Source organism: Lepus europaeus, chromosome 8, assembly GCF_033115175.1.
Source record: "Lepus europaeus isolate LE1 chromosome 8, mLepTim1.pri, whole genome shotgun sequence".
Classification (NCBI taxonomy): Eukaryota; Metazoa; Chordata; class Mammalia; order Lagomorpha; family Leporidae; genus Lepus; species Lepus europaeus.
The window spans coordinates 30,254,910-30,267,482 of record NC_084834.1 but is presented as its reverse complement, the minus strand read 5'-3'; positions in this window follow the sequence as shown (position 1 = coordinate 30,267,482).

Genomic DNA, 12,573 nt, shown 5'->3' with positions numbered 1-12,573 from the left:
TCCATAGTCTCACCAAAAACACAGGGGATCTTCTATAAAGTTCATGGGGAATGTGTATTGTGGACAACTCTGCATGCATTTTAAACTTTTTTTGCACCAATATAAACTTAGCTGTTTGCTTTTAAAGATTTATTTATCTAAAGCAGAGTGACAGAGAGAGAGGAGAGAGGGAGCGAGGGAGAGAGGAAGGGAGGGAAAGAGAGAGAGAGGGAGGGAGAGAGAGAGAGAGAGAGAGAGCAGGAGATACTTTCTGTCTGCTGGTTCACTCCCCAAATGGCTATAGCAGTCAGAAAAAGGCCAAGCTGAAGCCAGGAGCCAGGAACTCCATCCGGGTCTCCCATGCGGGTGGCAGGGACTCAAGTATTTGGACTATCTTTTGCAGCTTTCTCAGGCTCATTATCAGGGAGCTGGATTGCAAGTAGAGCAACCAGGACTTGAACTGGTTCTCTGATAAGGGATGCTGGTGTTGCCTGCAGCAGTTTAACCCACTGTACCACAACACTGGCCCCTAAACTTATCTTTTAACATGAGTTTTTCCATGAATATTTTGAAGTACCCTCATATATGAGTGCCTGTTTTTCTAACCCTCTTAAGCACTGTAAGATTTTGGTAGAAAAACTTTTTTGATGATTTGTATTGTGCATTTAAGTTACATATATGTTTATATCAGTAATGTAGCTTACCACTTGAACCATAGTTAAGTATATAGTTCAGTGGTATTTAATACCATTTTATTGTACAACCGTTTCTACTACCAGTTCTAGAACTTTTTCATTTTCCCATGTAGAAACTCTATACCCATTAAACCAAGAAATAGTTAAAAGTTTATTTTTTTTCTTGCGCCATTCTTTTGGCATGTTATTCAGTTCATCGCTAGTACTCTTTCCTCTCAATAAGGTATTGGATTTCTACTTCATTTTTTATTTTTACAAATGTATTCATTTATTTGAAAGTCAGAGTTACAGAGAAAGGGAGAGACAGAGACAAAAAGATCTTCCATCTACTTACTGGTTCACTCCCCAGATGGCCACAACACCCAGGGCTGGGCCGTGCCAAAGCCAGGAGCCAGGAGCTTCATCTGTGTTTTCCATGTGGGTGTAGGCACATTTGCAGGGATCTGGATTGGAAGTGGAGCAACCGGGACATGAACTCACAGCCAAATGGGATGCAAACATTGCAGGCAGTGGCTTAACCTACTATGCCACAATGCTGGCTCCAGATTTCTTCTGTATTAGAATAGGACAGGTGGGCCGGCGCCGTGGTTCACTTGGTTAAAACTCTGCCTGAGGCGCTGGCATCCCATATGGGCACCAGGTTCTAGTCCCGGTTGCTCCTCTTCCAGGCCAGCTCTCTGCTGTGGCCCGGGAGGGCAGTGGAAGATGGCCCAGGTGCTTGGGCCCCTGCACCCACATGGGAGACTGGGAGGAAGTACCTGGCTTCTGGCTTCAGATCGGCACAGCGCTGGCCGTGGTGGCCATTTGGGGAGTGAACCAACGAAGGGAAGACTTTCTCTGTCTCTCTCTGTGACTCTACCTGTCAAATTAAAAAAAAAAAAAAAAGAATAGGACAGGCTATTCAATAGCAACAAACTTGAAAATCTTTCACCTTATACAACAGAAGTATTTATCTTACTCAAGTTCACATTCTAAATATTTATTTATTTATTTGAAAGTCAGAGTTACACAGAGAGAGGAGAGGCAGAGAGAGAGAGAGAGGTCTTCCATCCATTGGTTCACACCCCAATTGGCTACGAAGGCTGGAGCTGTGCTGATCCAAAGCCAGGAGCCAGGAGCCTCCTCCAGGTCTCCCATGAGGGTGCAGGGTCCCAAGGACTTGGACCACCTTCCCCTGCTTTCCCAGGCCACAGCAGTGAGCTGGATCAGAAGAGGAGCAGCCGGGTCTCAAACTGGCACCCACATGGGATACCGGCGCTTCAGGCCAGGGCATTAACCTATAGCCCCACTCAGGTTACACATTCAATACCAGCCAGTGAATGTCACTACTTCCCACCATCTTCAGAGGGCTGGGCTAATGGGGGGTTCACTCACCTCATAGTTTCACAATTTGGAACACGAGGACTTCCTAGGTAGTTACCCAGGCAGGACAAGAAAGTGCTGTAGAGCCTTGCACCAGAATTAAATGCTTCAGCCTGGAAATCACACCAATCGCTTCCACCACAGCCAAACTGGTAACCTGGCCAGCATAGAAACCACACCCCTTTTGTGTGCCTGGAGGGAGAGTACGGGTAAGATACGGGTAAGCCCCAAAAATCTCCACATATTTCTTTGTATCTGTGTTGATGCAACACAGGCTTCATTTAACTACAAAGTGTTTCCTCCTGTTAATGGAGTCCACACATTAATGTCTCACTTTTTGTAATGACACAAGAAATCTTGCATTGGGGCTGGCATTGTGGCACATAGGTTAAGCTGTCACCTGCGACTCTGGCATGCCATAGGGCGCTGATTGGAGTCCCAGCTGCTCCACTTCCTATTCAACTCTCTGCTAATGCACCTGGGAAAGCAGTGGAAGATGATCTTCTTGAGGCCCTACCACTCACGTGGGAGACCCTGGCGGAGTTCCAGGCTCCTGGCTTGAATGTGACTGAACCCCGGGCCACTGGGACCACTTGGGGGAGTGAAACAGAGGATGGACCATCTCTCTCTTTCCCTTCTTGTCCCTCTATAACTTTGCCTTTCAAATAAATGAACAAATCTTTTTTAGAAAAAGAAATCTTGGAATAAAAAGTGAAAAAAAATTGCATGTAGGAGAAGAGCCATTTGATGTTTCACAGAGTGGCAAGGAACAGCCTGCTGTAGCTAAGCACGTTACGTGGCCATCTCTGGGCATGGCTTCCTGACTAACTGCTACTTTCTGAAGTACCGATGATGCTTTTCCAGCAGCGCTGGGCCCTGGTTTATGTGTGCTTAGTCACATCTCTCTGGATGCTCCATGGAGGATGACAAATGTTGACAAACACTCGACAAGTTCAGGCAATCTCTTTGAGAAATGAAAAATTAGAACTCAGCTTTTCCTTAAACCCACACTCTTTAACTCATGCCTGCCCAAAAACACACAAAGTACTACCAAACAGTATTTCTGTAGTTACAGATTTGTATAATACATCAAAGTACAGCAATTAAAGTGGCAGGGTTCAGACTATTTATATTCTCTGCTGAGCCCCCATTTTTTTGCACATCCTATGCTTAGCCTATATTGTTCTGTGCTTCCTGTTAACTCTGTTGGCCAGTAGCCTGGCGACTTCATTCATCTTTTAGCTTACTGCATGCGCCACTGTGAAAAGGGTTAGTACACCAGAGAGCCGGCAAGAGCAGAAATATTAGGGCAAAAGTTTGGTGTAAGACGCTGCTGGAAACACTGTCATCCCATATCAGAGTGCCTAGATTGAAGCCCTGACTCTACCGCCAATTCTACTTTCCTGCTAAGGTGCACTCCCAGAAGCAGCAGATGATGGTTAAGTACTTGGATGCCTGCCGCTGACATAGAAGATCTGGATGGAGTTTCTGACTCCCAGCTCCTGGTTCCCGACTTCTGGCTTCAGCGCCATCTAGGAGCCATTGTGGGCATTAGGATAGTTAATCGGCAGATGGGAGCTCTCTGTTTTTCTGCTTCTCAAATCAATAAATCCATTAAATAGATAGATAGATAGATTAGATAGATAGATAGATAGATAAAATGCTTGAAAGTGTGAGACCCGGAGCTGGTATAGCGGTGCAGTGGATTAAGTTGCTGCATCCTTAGGAGCACTGGTTTGAGTCCTGGCTGCTCTACTTCTGATCCAGTTCCCTGCTAATGGAACTGAGAAAAACTGCAAAAGATGGCCCAAGCACCTGGATTCCTGTCACCCACGTGGGAGACCCAGATGGATTCCAGGCTCCTGGATTCGGTGTGGCCCAACCCTGGCCATTGTGGCCATTTGGAGAGTGAATGAGTGGATGGAAGATTTCACCTCTTTCTGTAACTCTGTCTTTCAAATAAATAAAATCAATCTTTTAAAAATGTGCACATCAGGCTGTGATGGATTGAAGCTAGGATTTCGGAACTCAATCTAGGTCTCCCATGTGGAAGCAGGGAGACAACTTGAGCCTTTACCTGCCGCCTCCCAGAATCCACATTAGAAAGAAACTGAGCTGAGAATTGAACACAGGTTTTTGTTTGCTTAATTTTTTTGATAGGCAGACAGATTGATCTTCCATCTACTGGTTCATTCCCCAAATGCCTGCAATGGTGGGTTGCATCAAGTGGAATCCAGGAACCTAGAACTTAATCCAGGCCTCCCATATAGGTCACAGGGACCCAAATAAATATTTGAGCCATCACCTGCTGCCTTTGAGGGTATGCTTTAGCAGGAAGCTGGAGTTGAGAGCAGAGCCAGGACTCAAACCCAGGCACTCCAATATGGGAAGTAGGCATCTTAACTGGCACCCTCAGTGCCCACCTGAACCCAGGTACTTCAACATGGACTGCAAATATCTTAACTGCTAGGCCAATCACTCACCCTGCAAATGATCCTTAAGTAGCACCAACCCGTCAGTCTGTTGAATTGGTATGTGCTGATTTTCCTATTTTTCTGATAGTTAGATTGCTTCTTTTTCTTTTGTTTCTGCAACAAACAGTCCTGAGTACATAAATTTTGAAAAGCCTTTTCTTAGGACAAATGTCCTGATCTAAAATAACTGCATCAAAGATGAAGAACTGACTGGCGCCGCGGCTTACTAGGCTAATCCTTCACCTGCGGCATCGGCACCCAGGGTTCTAGTCCCAGTCGGGGTGCCGGATTCTGTCCTGGCTGCTCCTCTTACAGTCCAGCTCTCTGCTGTGACCCAGGAGGGCAGTGGAGAATGGCCCAAGTGTTTGGGCCCTGCACCCACGTGGGAGACCAGGAGGAAGCACCTGGCTCCTGGTTTTGGATTGGCGCAGCGCGCCGGCCGTAGCGGCCATTTGAGGGGTGAACCAACGGAAGAAAGGAAGACCTTTCTCTCTGTCTCTCTCTCTCACTAACTCTGCCAATAAAAAAAAAAGATAAAGAACATGCATTTATATCTCTCTTCACTTTCTGTCTTGCTGAAGTGCTGGTGGACTCTGAGAACATGCCTCTGGTAGTGGGGGTTGGCTCTCTAGTGGCTGAATATTTGTCCAGTTTGAAGGTCAGTCTGTGGAAACCTCTCTTTGGGTCATGCCAGGGGCACTTGAACCACATGTCATAGCACAGAGAGCAGCATTTGCATGAGGGAGCTGTGAAATGAGAAATGCCTGGTGATATATACATATATATGCCCAAATTTACTATATATTACATATATAATATATGTAATATATATATATTAACTATGGGCACACATTGTCCACGCCACGTCTTGGCCAAAGTTGAGAGAGGGGAAGCAGTGAGTGCACTAATGACAAGGGACTCCACCTGGGGAGTGCTGTGACCCACATCTCCGGGAGCCAGGTTCTCTGGCTCCCCGCATGGAAAGAGAAGAGTCCCAGATTTCTTCAGAGGCCGTGAATTTGAGCGTGGGAGGACTGGAGAATCTCTGCACTCCCCACACCCATTTTCCCACTTCCCCACCCCCGCCTCGCTCCGAACGCCCTCTTCTCAGCCTGGCTGCCAGGCTGGCTGCACAGAGCAGCAGTGTGCTTTGTTGTATAATCATCCGTGTGTCAGCTTATTCCCCATGGCCAGAGTAGACCAGACTGTGAATGCCCGAGAGTAGGGGCTGTTCTGCCTTTGTTTTCTTGTGGCACTTACATGATGCTTTGCCCTCCCCAGGTACTTGCTGACTGAGTATCCTTAGGTAAATGCAGTGATTCTAGGACTTCTTTGGGGGTCCCCAAGCTCTTTTCTTTCTTTTTTTTAAAGATTTATTTATTTATTTGAAAGTCAGAGTTACACAGAGAGAGGCAAGGCAGAGAGAGGGGGAGAGAGGTCTTACATCTGATGGTTCACTCCCCAGATGGCCGCAAGGGCTGGAGCTATGCCAATCCGGAGCCAGGAGTTTCTCCCAGGTCTCCCATGTGGGTGCAGGGGCCCAAGGACTTGGCCCATCTTCCACTGCTTTCCCAGGCCATAGCAGAGAGCTGGATCAGAAGAGGAGCAGCCGGGACTAGAACCAGCGCCCATATGGGACGCTTCAGGCCAGGGCGTTAACCCGCTGCGCCACAGCGCCAGCCCCCCAAGCTCTTTTAAGTTATGATATCTAGGGGTGCCGGAAAAGGTGAGCTATTCTTTGGAAGAATCAGGTGAGCCCAGCACCCAGGCTCAGTTGTCCTTGAAGAAAGAGGCAAGCCCGCGGCAGAGCAGTGTGTGCCCTTACTCCTCCCCAGCCTCATCTCAGCTCTCGGTGCTGCAGCCACGTGGCCTTTTGAAGTTCTGTACGGGTTCTTCCACAAAGCCTATTCTGGAGTGCTTCTGCCCTTTCTGCATCACATCCACTTCACCTCAGCCCATTAATTCCTCAGCCCTCGGGTCTCAGCTTAATTGTCACGCCCTCACGGGTGTCTCAGCAGAGGCCAAAGTTTCCTGTGACAGCAGCACCCTCAGTTGCTTCCTAGCACTTACCCAAGTGTTTATGTGCCATTTATGTTCCTAATGATTTTTTAATTAATTTGAAAAGCAGAGTGACATACTCACATGGGGGGCGGGGAGGGAGAGAGAGAGATCTTGAGAGATCTTTCATGTGTTGGTTCACTCCCCTAAATGGCTGTAGTGGCTATGCTAGGCCAGGCCAAAAACAAGAGCCTGGAACTCCATCTAGGACTTCCACACGGATGCCAGGGGCCAAGTATTCAGGCTATTTTCCACTGCTTTCCCAGGAGCATTAGCAGGGAGCTGGATTGGAAGCTGAGCAGCCAGGACTCAAATCAGCACTCTGGGGGCTGGCATTGTGGCACAATAGGTTAACACCCTGGCCTGAAGCGCTGGCATCCTATATGGGCACCAGTTCGAAACCCTGCTGCTCCACTTCCGATCCAGCTCTCTGCTATGGCCTGGGAAAGCAGTAGAAGATGGCCCAAGTCCTTGGTCCCCTGCACCCGTGTGGGAGGCCTGGAAGAAGCTCCTGGCTCCAGGCTTTGGATCGGCGTAGCTCCGGCCATTGGGGCCATCTGGGGAGTGAACCAGCAGATGGAAGACCTCTCTCTCTCTGTCTCTACCTCTCTCTGTAACTCTGTCTTTCAAATAAATAAATAAATCTTTAAAAAAAATCAGCACTCTGATATGGGATGCCAGTGTCACAAGTGGCAGCTTAACTTGCTATGCCACATGCCTGCCCCTATTCCTAATGATCTGATGTATGTTGTTTCCCTCTGCCTGGAGGTTGTTACTCTATGAGGGCACAAATCATCCTTGTTTTATTCACCCATGTTGTCCCAGTTCTAGCATTGTACCTGAGAAGTAACAGGTGCTCAGTAAATATTGGAGTCATAAATACCAATTTCTGTGTCCCCCGGGAGCACCCACTGCATTCCTGGAAAATTCTGGACTAGCTCTTATTATCACTTACCCAGCTCATCGCTCTCAACATAGGAGTGCATTATTCATATTGCTAGGACCCATACTCTCCATAGGTCTTCCATGGAGGAAAAAGTTCTTTTATAAAAACAGATGACATGAAAATGCCAACAATATTTGGACAGTTATTGTTCTGTGATTTTTTTAACTTTCATGAAAATTTTATATTTGAGAGGCAGAGAGACAGATACCCAGAGAGATCATCCATCCCAGAATGCCTGCAAAGTTTGAGGCCAAAACAGGGAGCTAGGAACTCAATTCCAGTGTCCCGAGGAAGTGGCAGGGACCCAATTACTTGAGCTGTCACCTGTTGCCTGCCAGGGTGCATTAGCAGGAAACTGAAACTGGAAGCAGATTTGGGATTCAATCCTAGTCACTCTGGAATGGCATCTGGATGTCTCAAGTGGCATATAAACCACTAAGCCAAAGGCCTGCCTGCCCCAGATTCTGTGATAACTGATCTTTTTTTTTTTTTTTTTTTTTTTTTGACAGGCAGAGTGGACAGTGAGAGAGAGAGACAGAGAGAGAAAGGTCTTCCTTTTTGCCGTTGGTTCACCCTCCAATGGCCGCTGTGGCCGGCACACCACGCTGATCCGAAGCCAGGAGCCAGGTGTTTCTCCTGGTCTCCCATGCGGGTGCAGGGCCCAAGGACTTGGGCCATCCTCCACTGCACTCCCTGGCCACAGCAGAGAGCTGGCCTGGAAGAGGGGCAACCGGGACAGAATCCGGCGCCCCGACTGGGACTAGAACCCGGTGTGCTGGTGCCGCAGGCGGAGGATTAGCCTAGTGAGCCATGGCGCCGGCCGGATAACTGATCTTTAAGAAAGCTGCCCCCCTCGGCTCAAACTCCCTCCCTGGCTGGCCTCCCTCAGAGAAGAGGGGAGGTCCTGCCCACTGCCTGCCTGCGTGCCCCAGGACATTGAGTTCTGGAAGACGACTTTTCAGGCTAAGACTACTTCACAATGGGTCATGATGTTCTTTTTGAAAATTAAAAAACCCTCCAACTGTAGAAATTCAACAAATCCTGAAACCAAAAGGGTCTATCCAACGAATCATGTCTACAGACCGTCTCCTCTTACAGCGCACTCCACGTCACACTGCCCGCTTTGAGTCCCAGTTCCTCAGTTCCAATGCCGTTTCCTGCCAATGCCTACCCTGGAAACAGCAGCTGATGGTTCAAGTGGCTGGGTCTCTGTCACCTGTGTGAGGGACTCAGACCCTGTCTTCAGCCTTTCTCTCTAAGAAAGTGAAAATAAATAAAATTTAAAGCAAACAAAAAAAGAAAGAAAGCTGCCCTACAAACTGCTACCAGTGCTTATGGCTGGGAAAGCAGTGAGGTGGAGAGGGGAGAAAAAGAGGTCTTTCATTCTTCCTTCATTACCTTTTTTATTATGATGAAGTATACACAATATACAACTTGATTTTTATTTTATTTCATTAATTTTTTAAACACAAAAATCTCATTTTATTAATGCAAAAGCATTTTTTACGAACTTTTATTTAGCTTGCAGTGCTGGCACACCGGGTTCTAGTCCCGGTTGGGGCGCCGGATTCTGTCCCGGTTGCCCCTCTTCCAGGCCAGCTCTCTGCTGTGGCCAGGGAGTGCAGTGGAGGATGGCCCAAGTGCTTGGGCCCTGCACCCGCATGGGAGACCAGGAGAAGCACCTGGCTCCTGCCATCCGATCAGCACGGTGTGCTGGCCGCAGCGTGCCGGCCGCGGCGGCCATTGGAGGGTGAACCAACAGCAAAGGAAGACCTTTCTCTCTGTCTCTCTCTCTCTCACTGTCCACTCTGCCTGCCAAAAAATAAAAAAATAAAAAAACCCAACTTTTATTTAGTAAATATAAATTTCCAAAGTACGGTTTATGGATTACAATGGCTTTCCCCCCCATAACTTCCCTCCCATCCACAACCCTCCCTTCTCCCGCTCCCTCTCCCATTCCATTCACATCAAGATTATTTTCAATTATCTTTATATACAGAAGATCGATTTAGTATATATTAAGTAAAGATTTCATCAGTTTGCACCCACACAGAACATAAAGTGTAAAATACTGTTTGAGTACTAGTTGTAGCATTAATTCACATTGAACAACACATTAAGGACAGAGATCCTTCATGAGGAGTAAGTACATAGTGACTCCTGTTGTTGACTTAACAATTTGACACTCTTTGTTTATGGCATCAGTAATCTCCCTAGGCTCTAGTCATGAGTTGCCAAGGCTATGGAAGCCTTTTGAGTTCGCCAACTTTGATCTTATTTAGACAAGGTCACAGTCAAAGTGGAAGTTCTCTCCTCCCTTCAGAGAAAGGTATCTCCTTCTTTGATGGTCCGTTCTTTCTATTGGGATCTCACTCGCAGAGATCTTTCATTTAGGTCCTCTTTTTTTTTTTTTCCCAGAGTATCTTGGCTTTCCATGCCTAAAATACTCTCATGGGCTCTTCAGCCAGATCCGAGTGCCTTAAGGGCTGATTCTGAGGCCAGAGTGCTGTTTAGGACATCTGCCATTCTCTGAGTCTGCTGTGTATCCTGCTTCCCATGTTGGATCATTCTCTCCCTTTTTTATTCTATCAGTTAATATTAGCAGACACTAGTCTTGTTTATGTGATCCCTTTGACTCTATACCTATCAGTATGATCAATTGTGAACTGAAATTGATCACTTGGACTAGTGAGATGGCATTGGTACATGCCACCTTGATGGGATTGTATTGGAATCCCCTGACACATTTCTAACTCCACCATTTGGAGTTAGAAATTTCTGTACTGCAAAAGAAACAGTCAGGAAAGTGAAGAGGCAACCGACAGAATGGGAAAAAATATTTGCAAACTATGCAACAGATAAAGGGTTAATAAACAGAATCTACAAAGAGATCAAGAAACTCCACAACATCAAAGCAAACAACCCATTTAAGAGAAGGGCCAAGGACCTCAATAGACATTTTTCAAAAGAGGAAATCCAAATGGCCAACAGACACATGAAAAAATGTTCAGGATCACTAGCAATCAGGGAAATGCAAATCAAAACCACAATGAGGTTTTACCTCACCCCGGTTAGAATGGCTCACATTCAGAAATCTACCAACAACAGATGGGGAAAAAGGAACACTAACCCACTGTTGGTGGGAATGCAAACTGGTAAAGCCACTATAGAAGTCAGTCTGGAGATTCCTCAGAAACCTGAATATAACCCTACCATACAACCCAGCCATCCCACTCCTTGGAATTTACCCAAAGGAAATTAAATTGGCAAACAAAAAAGCTGTCTGTACCTTAATGTTTATTGCAGCTCAATTCACAATAGCTAAGACCTGGAATCAACCTAATGCCCATCAGCAGTAGACTGGATAAAGAAATTATGGGACATGTACTCTATAGAATACTATACAGCAGTAAAAACCAATGAAATCCGTCCATTTGCAACAAAATGGAGGAATCTGGAAAACATCATGCTAAGCCAGTCCCAAAGGGACAAATATCATATGTTCTCCCTGATCGGTGACAACTAACCGAGCACCAAAAAGGAAACCTGTTGAAGTGATATGGACACTATGAAAAACAGTGACTTGATCAACCCTTGTCCTGACTGTTGATGTACAATTTAATACTTTATCCCTTTTCATATTTTTTTTCGTTCTACTTAATACTATTGTTTGAACTCTGTAATTAACACACAATTATTCTTAGGTGTTTAAATTTAACTGAAAAGTGATCCCTGTTAAATATAAGAGTGGGAATAAGAGAGGGAGGAGATGTACAATTTGGGACATGTTCAATTGGACTTGCCCCAAATGGTGGAGTTATTTTATTTTATTTAAGACAGAGTTACAGAGAGAGGTAGAGACAGAAAAAGAGAGAGAGAGAGGTCTTTCATCCACTGATTCACTCCCTAGATGGCAGCAATGGCCAGAGCTGTGCCAATCCGAAGCCAGGAGTCAGGAGCTTCCTCGGGGTATCCCACATGGGTGCAGGGGCCCAAGGACTTGGGCCATCTTCCACTGCTTTCCCAGGCCATAGCAGAGAGCTGGATCAGAAGTGGAGCAGCCAGGACTCGAACCGGTGCCCATTTGGGATGCCAGTACTGTAGGCAGCAGCTTTACCCGATACGCCATAGTGTCAGCCCCTATAACTCACTATTAATGACAGTTTTGGCCCATGAGATAAAAAGCTAAAATGTCACAAGACACCCGGGAAGCATGAGAAAAGAAGCTGACTCGGCTGGAAGGGGGACCCTTTCGTCTTGTCCCTTCTGTGTGCTGTAGTAGCTCTAGGAACTATCATGTAGTGAGGTAACATTGAGGATGGGAGCCCATGCTTCCCCGAGACTGTGAAGTCATGTTAGATACGGACTTCTGGACTTTTTTTTTTTTAAGATTTATTTTATTTATTTGAAAGACAGAGTTACACAGAGAGGAAGAGCCTGAGAGAGAGTTTGGTCTTCCATCTGCTGGTTCACTCCCCAATGACTGCAACAGTCAGAGCTGAGCTGATTTGAAGCCAGGAGCCAGGAGCTTCTTCTGGGTCTCCCATGCTGGTGCAGGGGCCCAAGAACTTGGGCTATCTTCCACTGCTTTCCCAGGCCATAGCAGAAAGCTGGATCTGAAGTAGTGCAGCTGGGACTCGAACCGGTGCCCATATGGGATGCTGGCACTTCGGGTCAGGGCTTTAACCCTCTGCGCACAGTGCCGGCTCTAGGACTTTTTTTTTTTTTTTTTAATATGAGAAAGAAATAACTGCATGGTTTAACTCATTACTTCATTTAACATATCCGCATAGTAAACCTCATGTTTTCTTAGATTTTCAGTTATAATATGTGTATTAGTTATCATTTGATGTTATGATGAAATACTTAAGACAAACTACTTATGCTGAAGAGAGTTTTATTTTGGCTCCCAGTTTTGCAGGTTCACAGTCCAAGATGTGGTCGGGGCGAAGGGGGGGTTCCCAATGGCTGGTCAGGCAGTTTGAGGTGGGAAATTTGGCTGTCTGGTGAAGCTGTGCATGTGGATGAAGGATTACGTGGTGTGCCGGGACACCCAGGG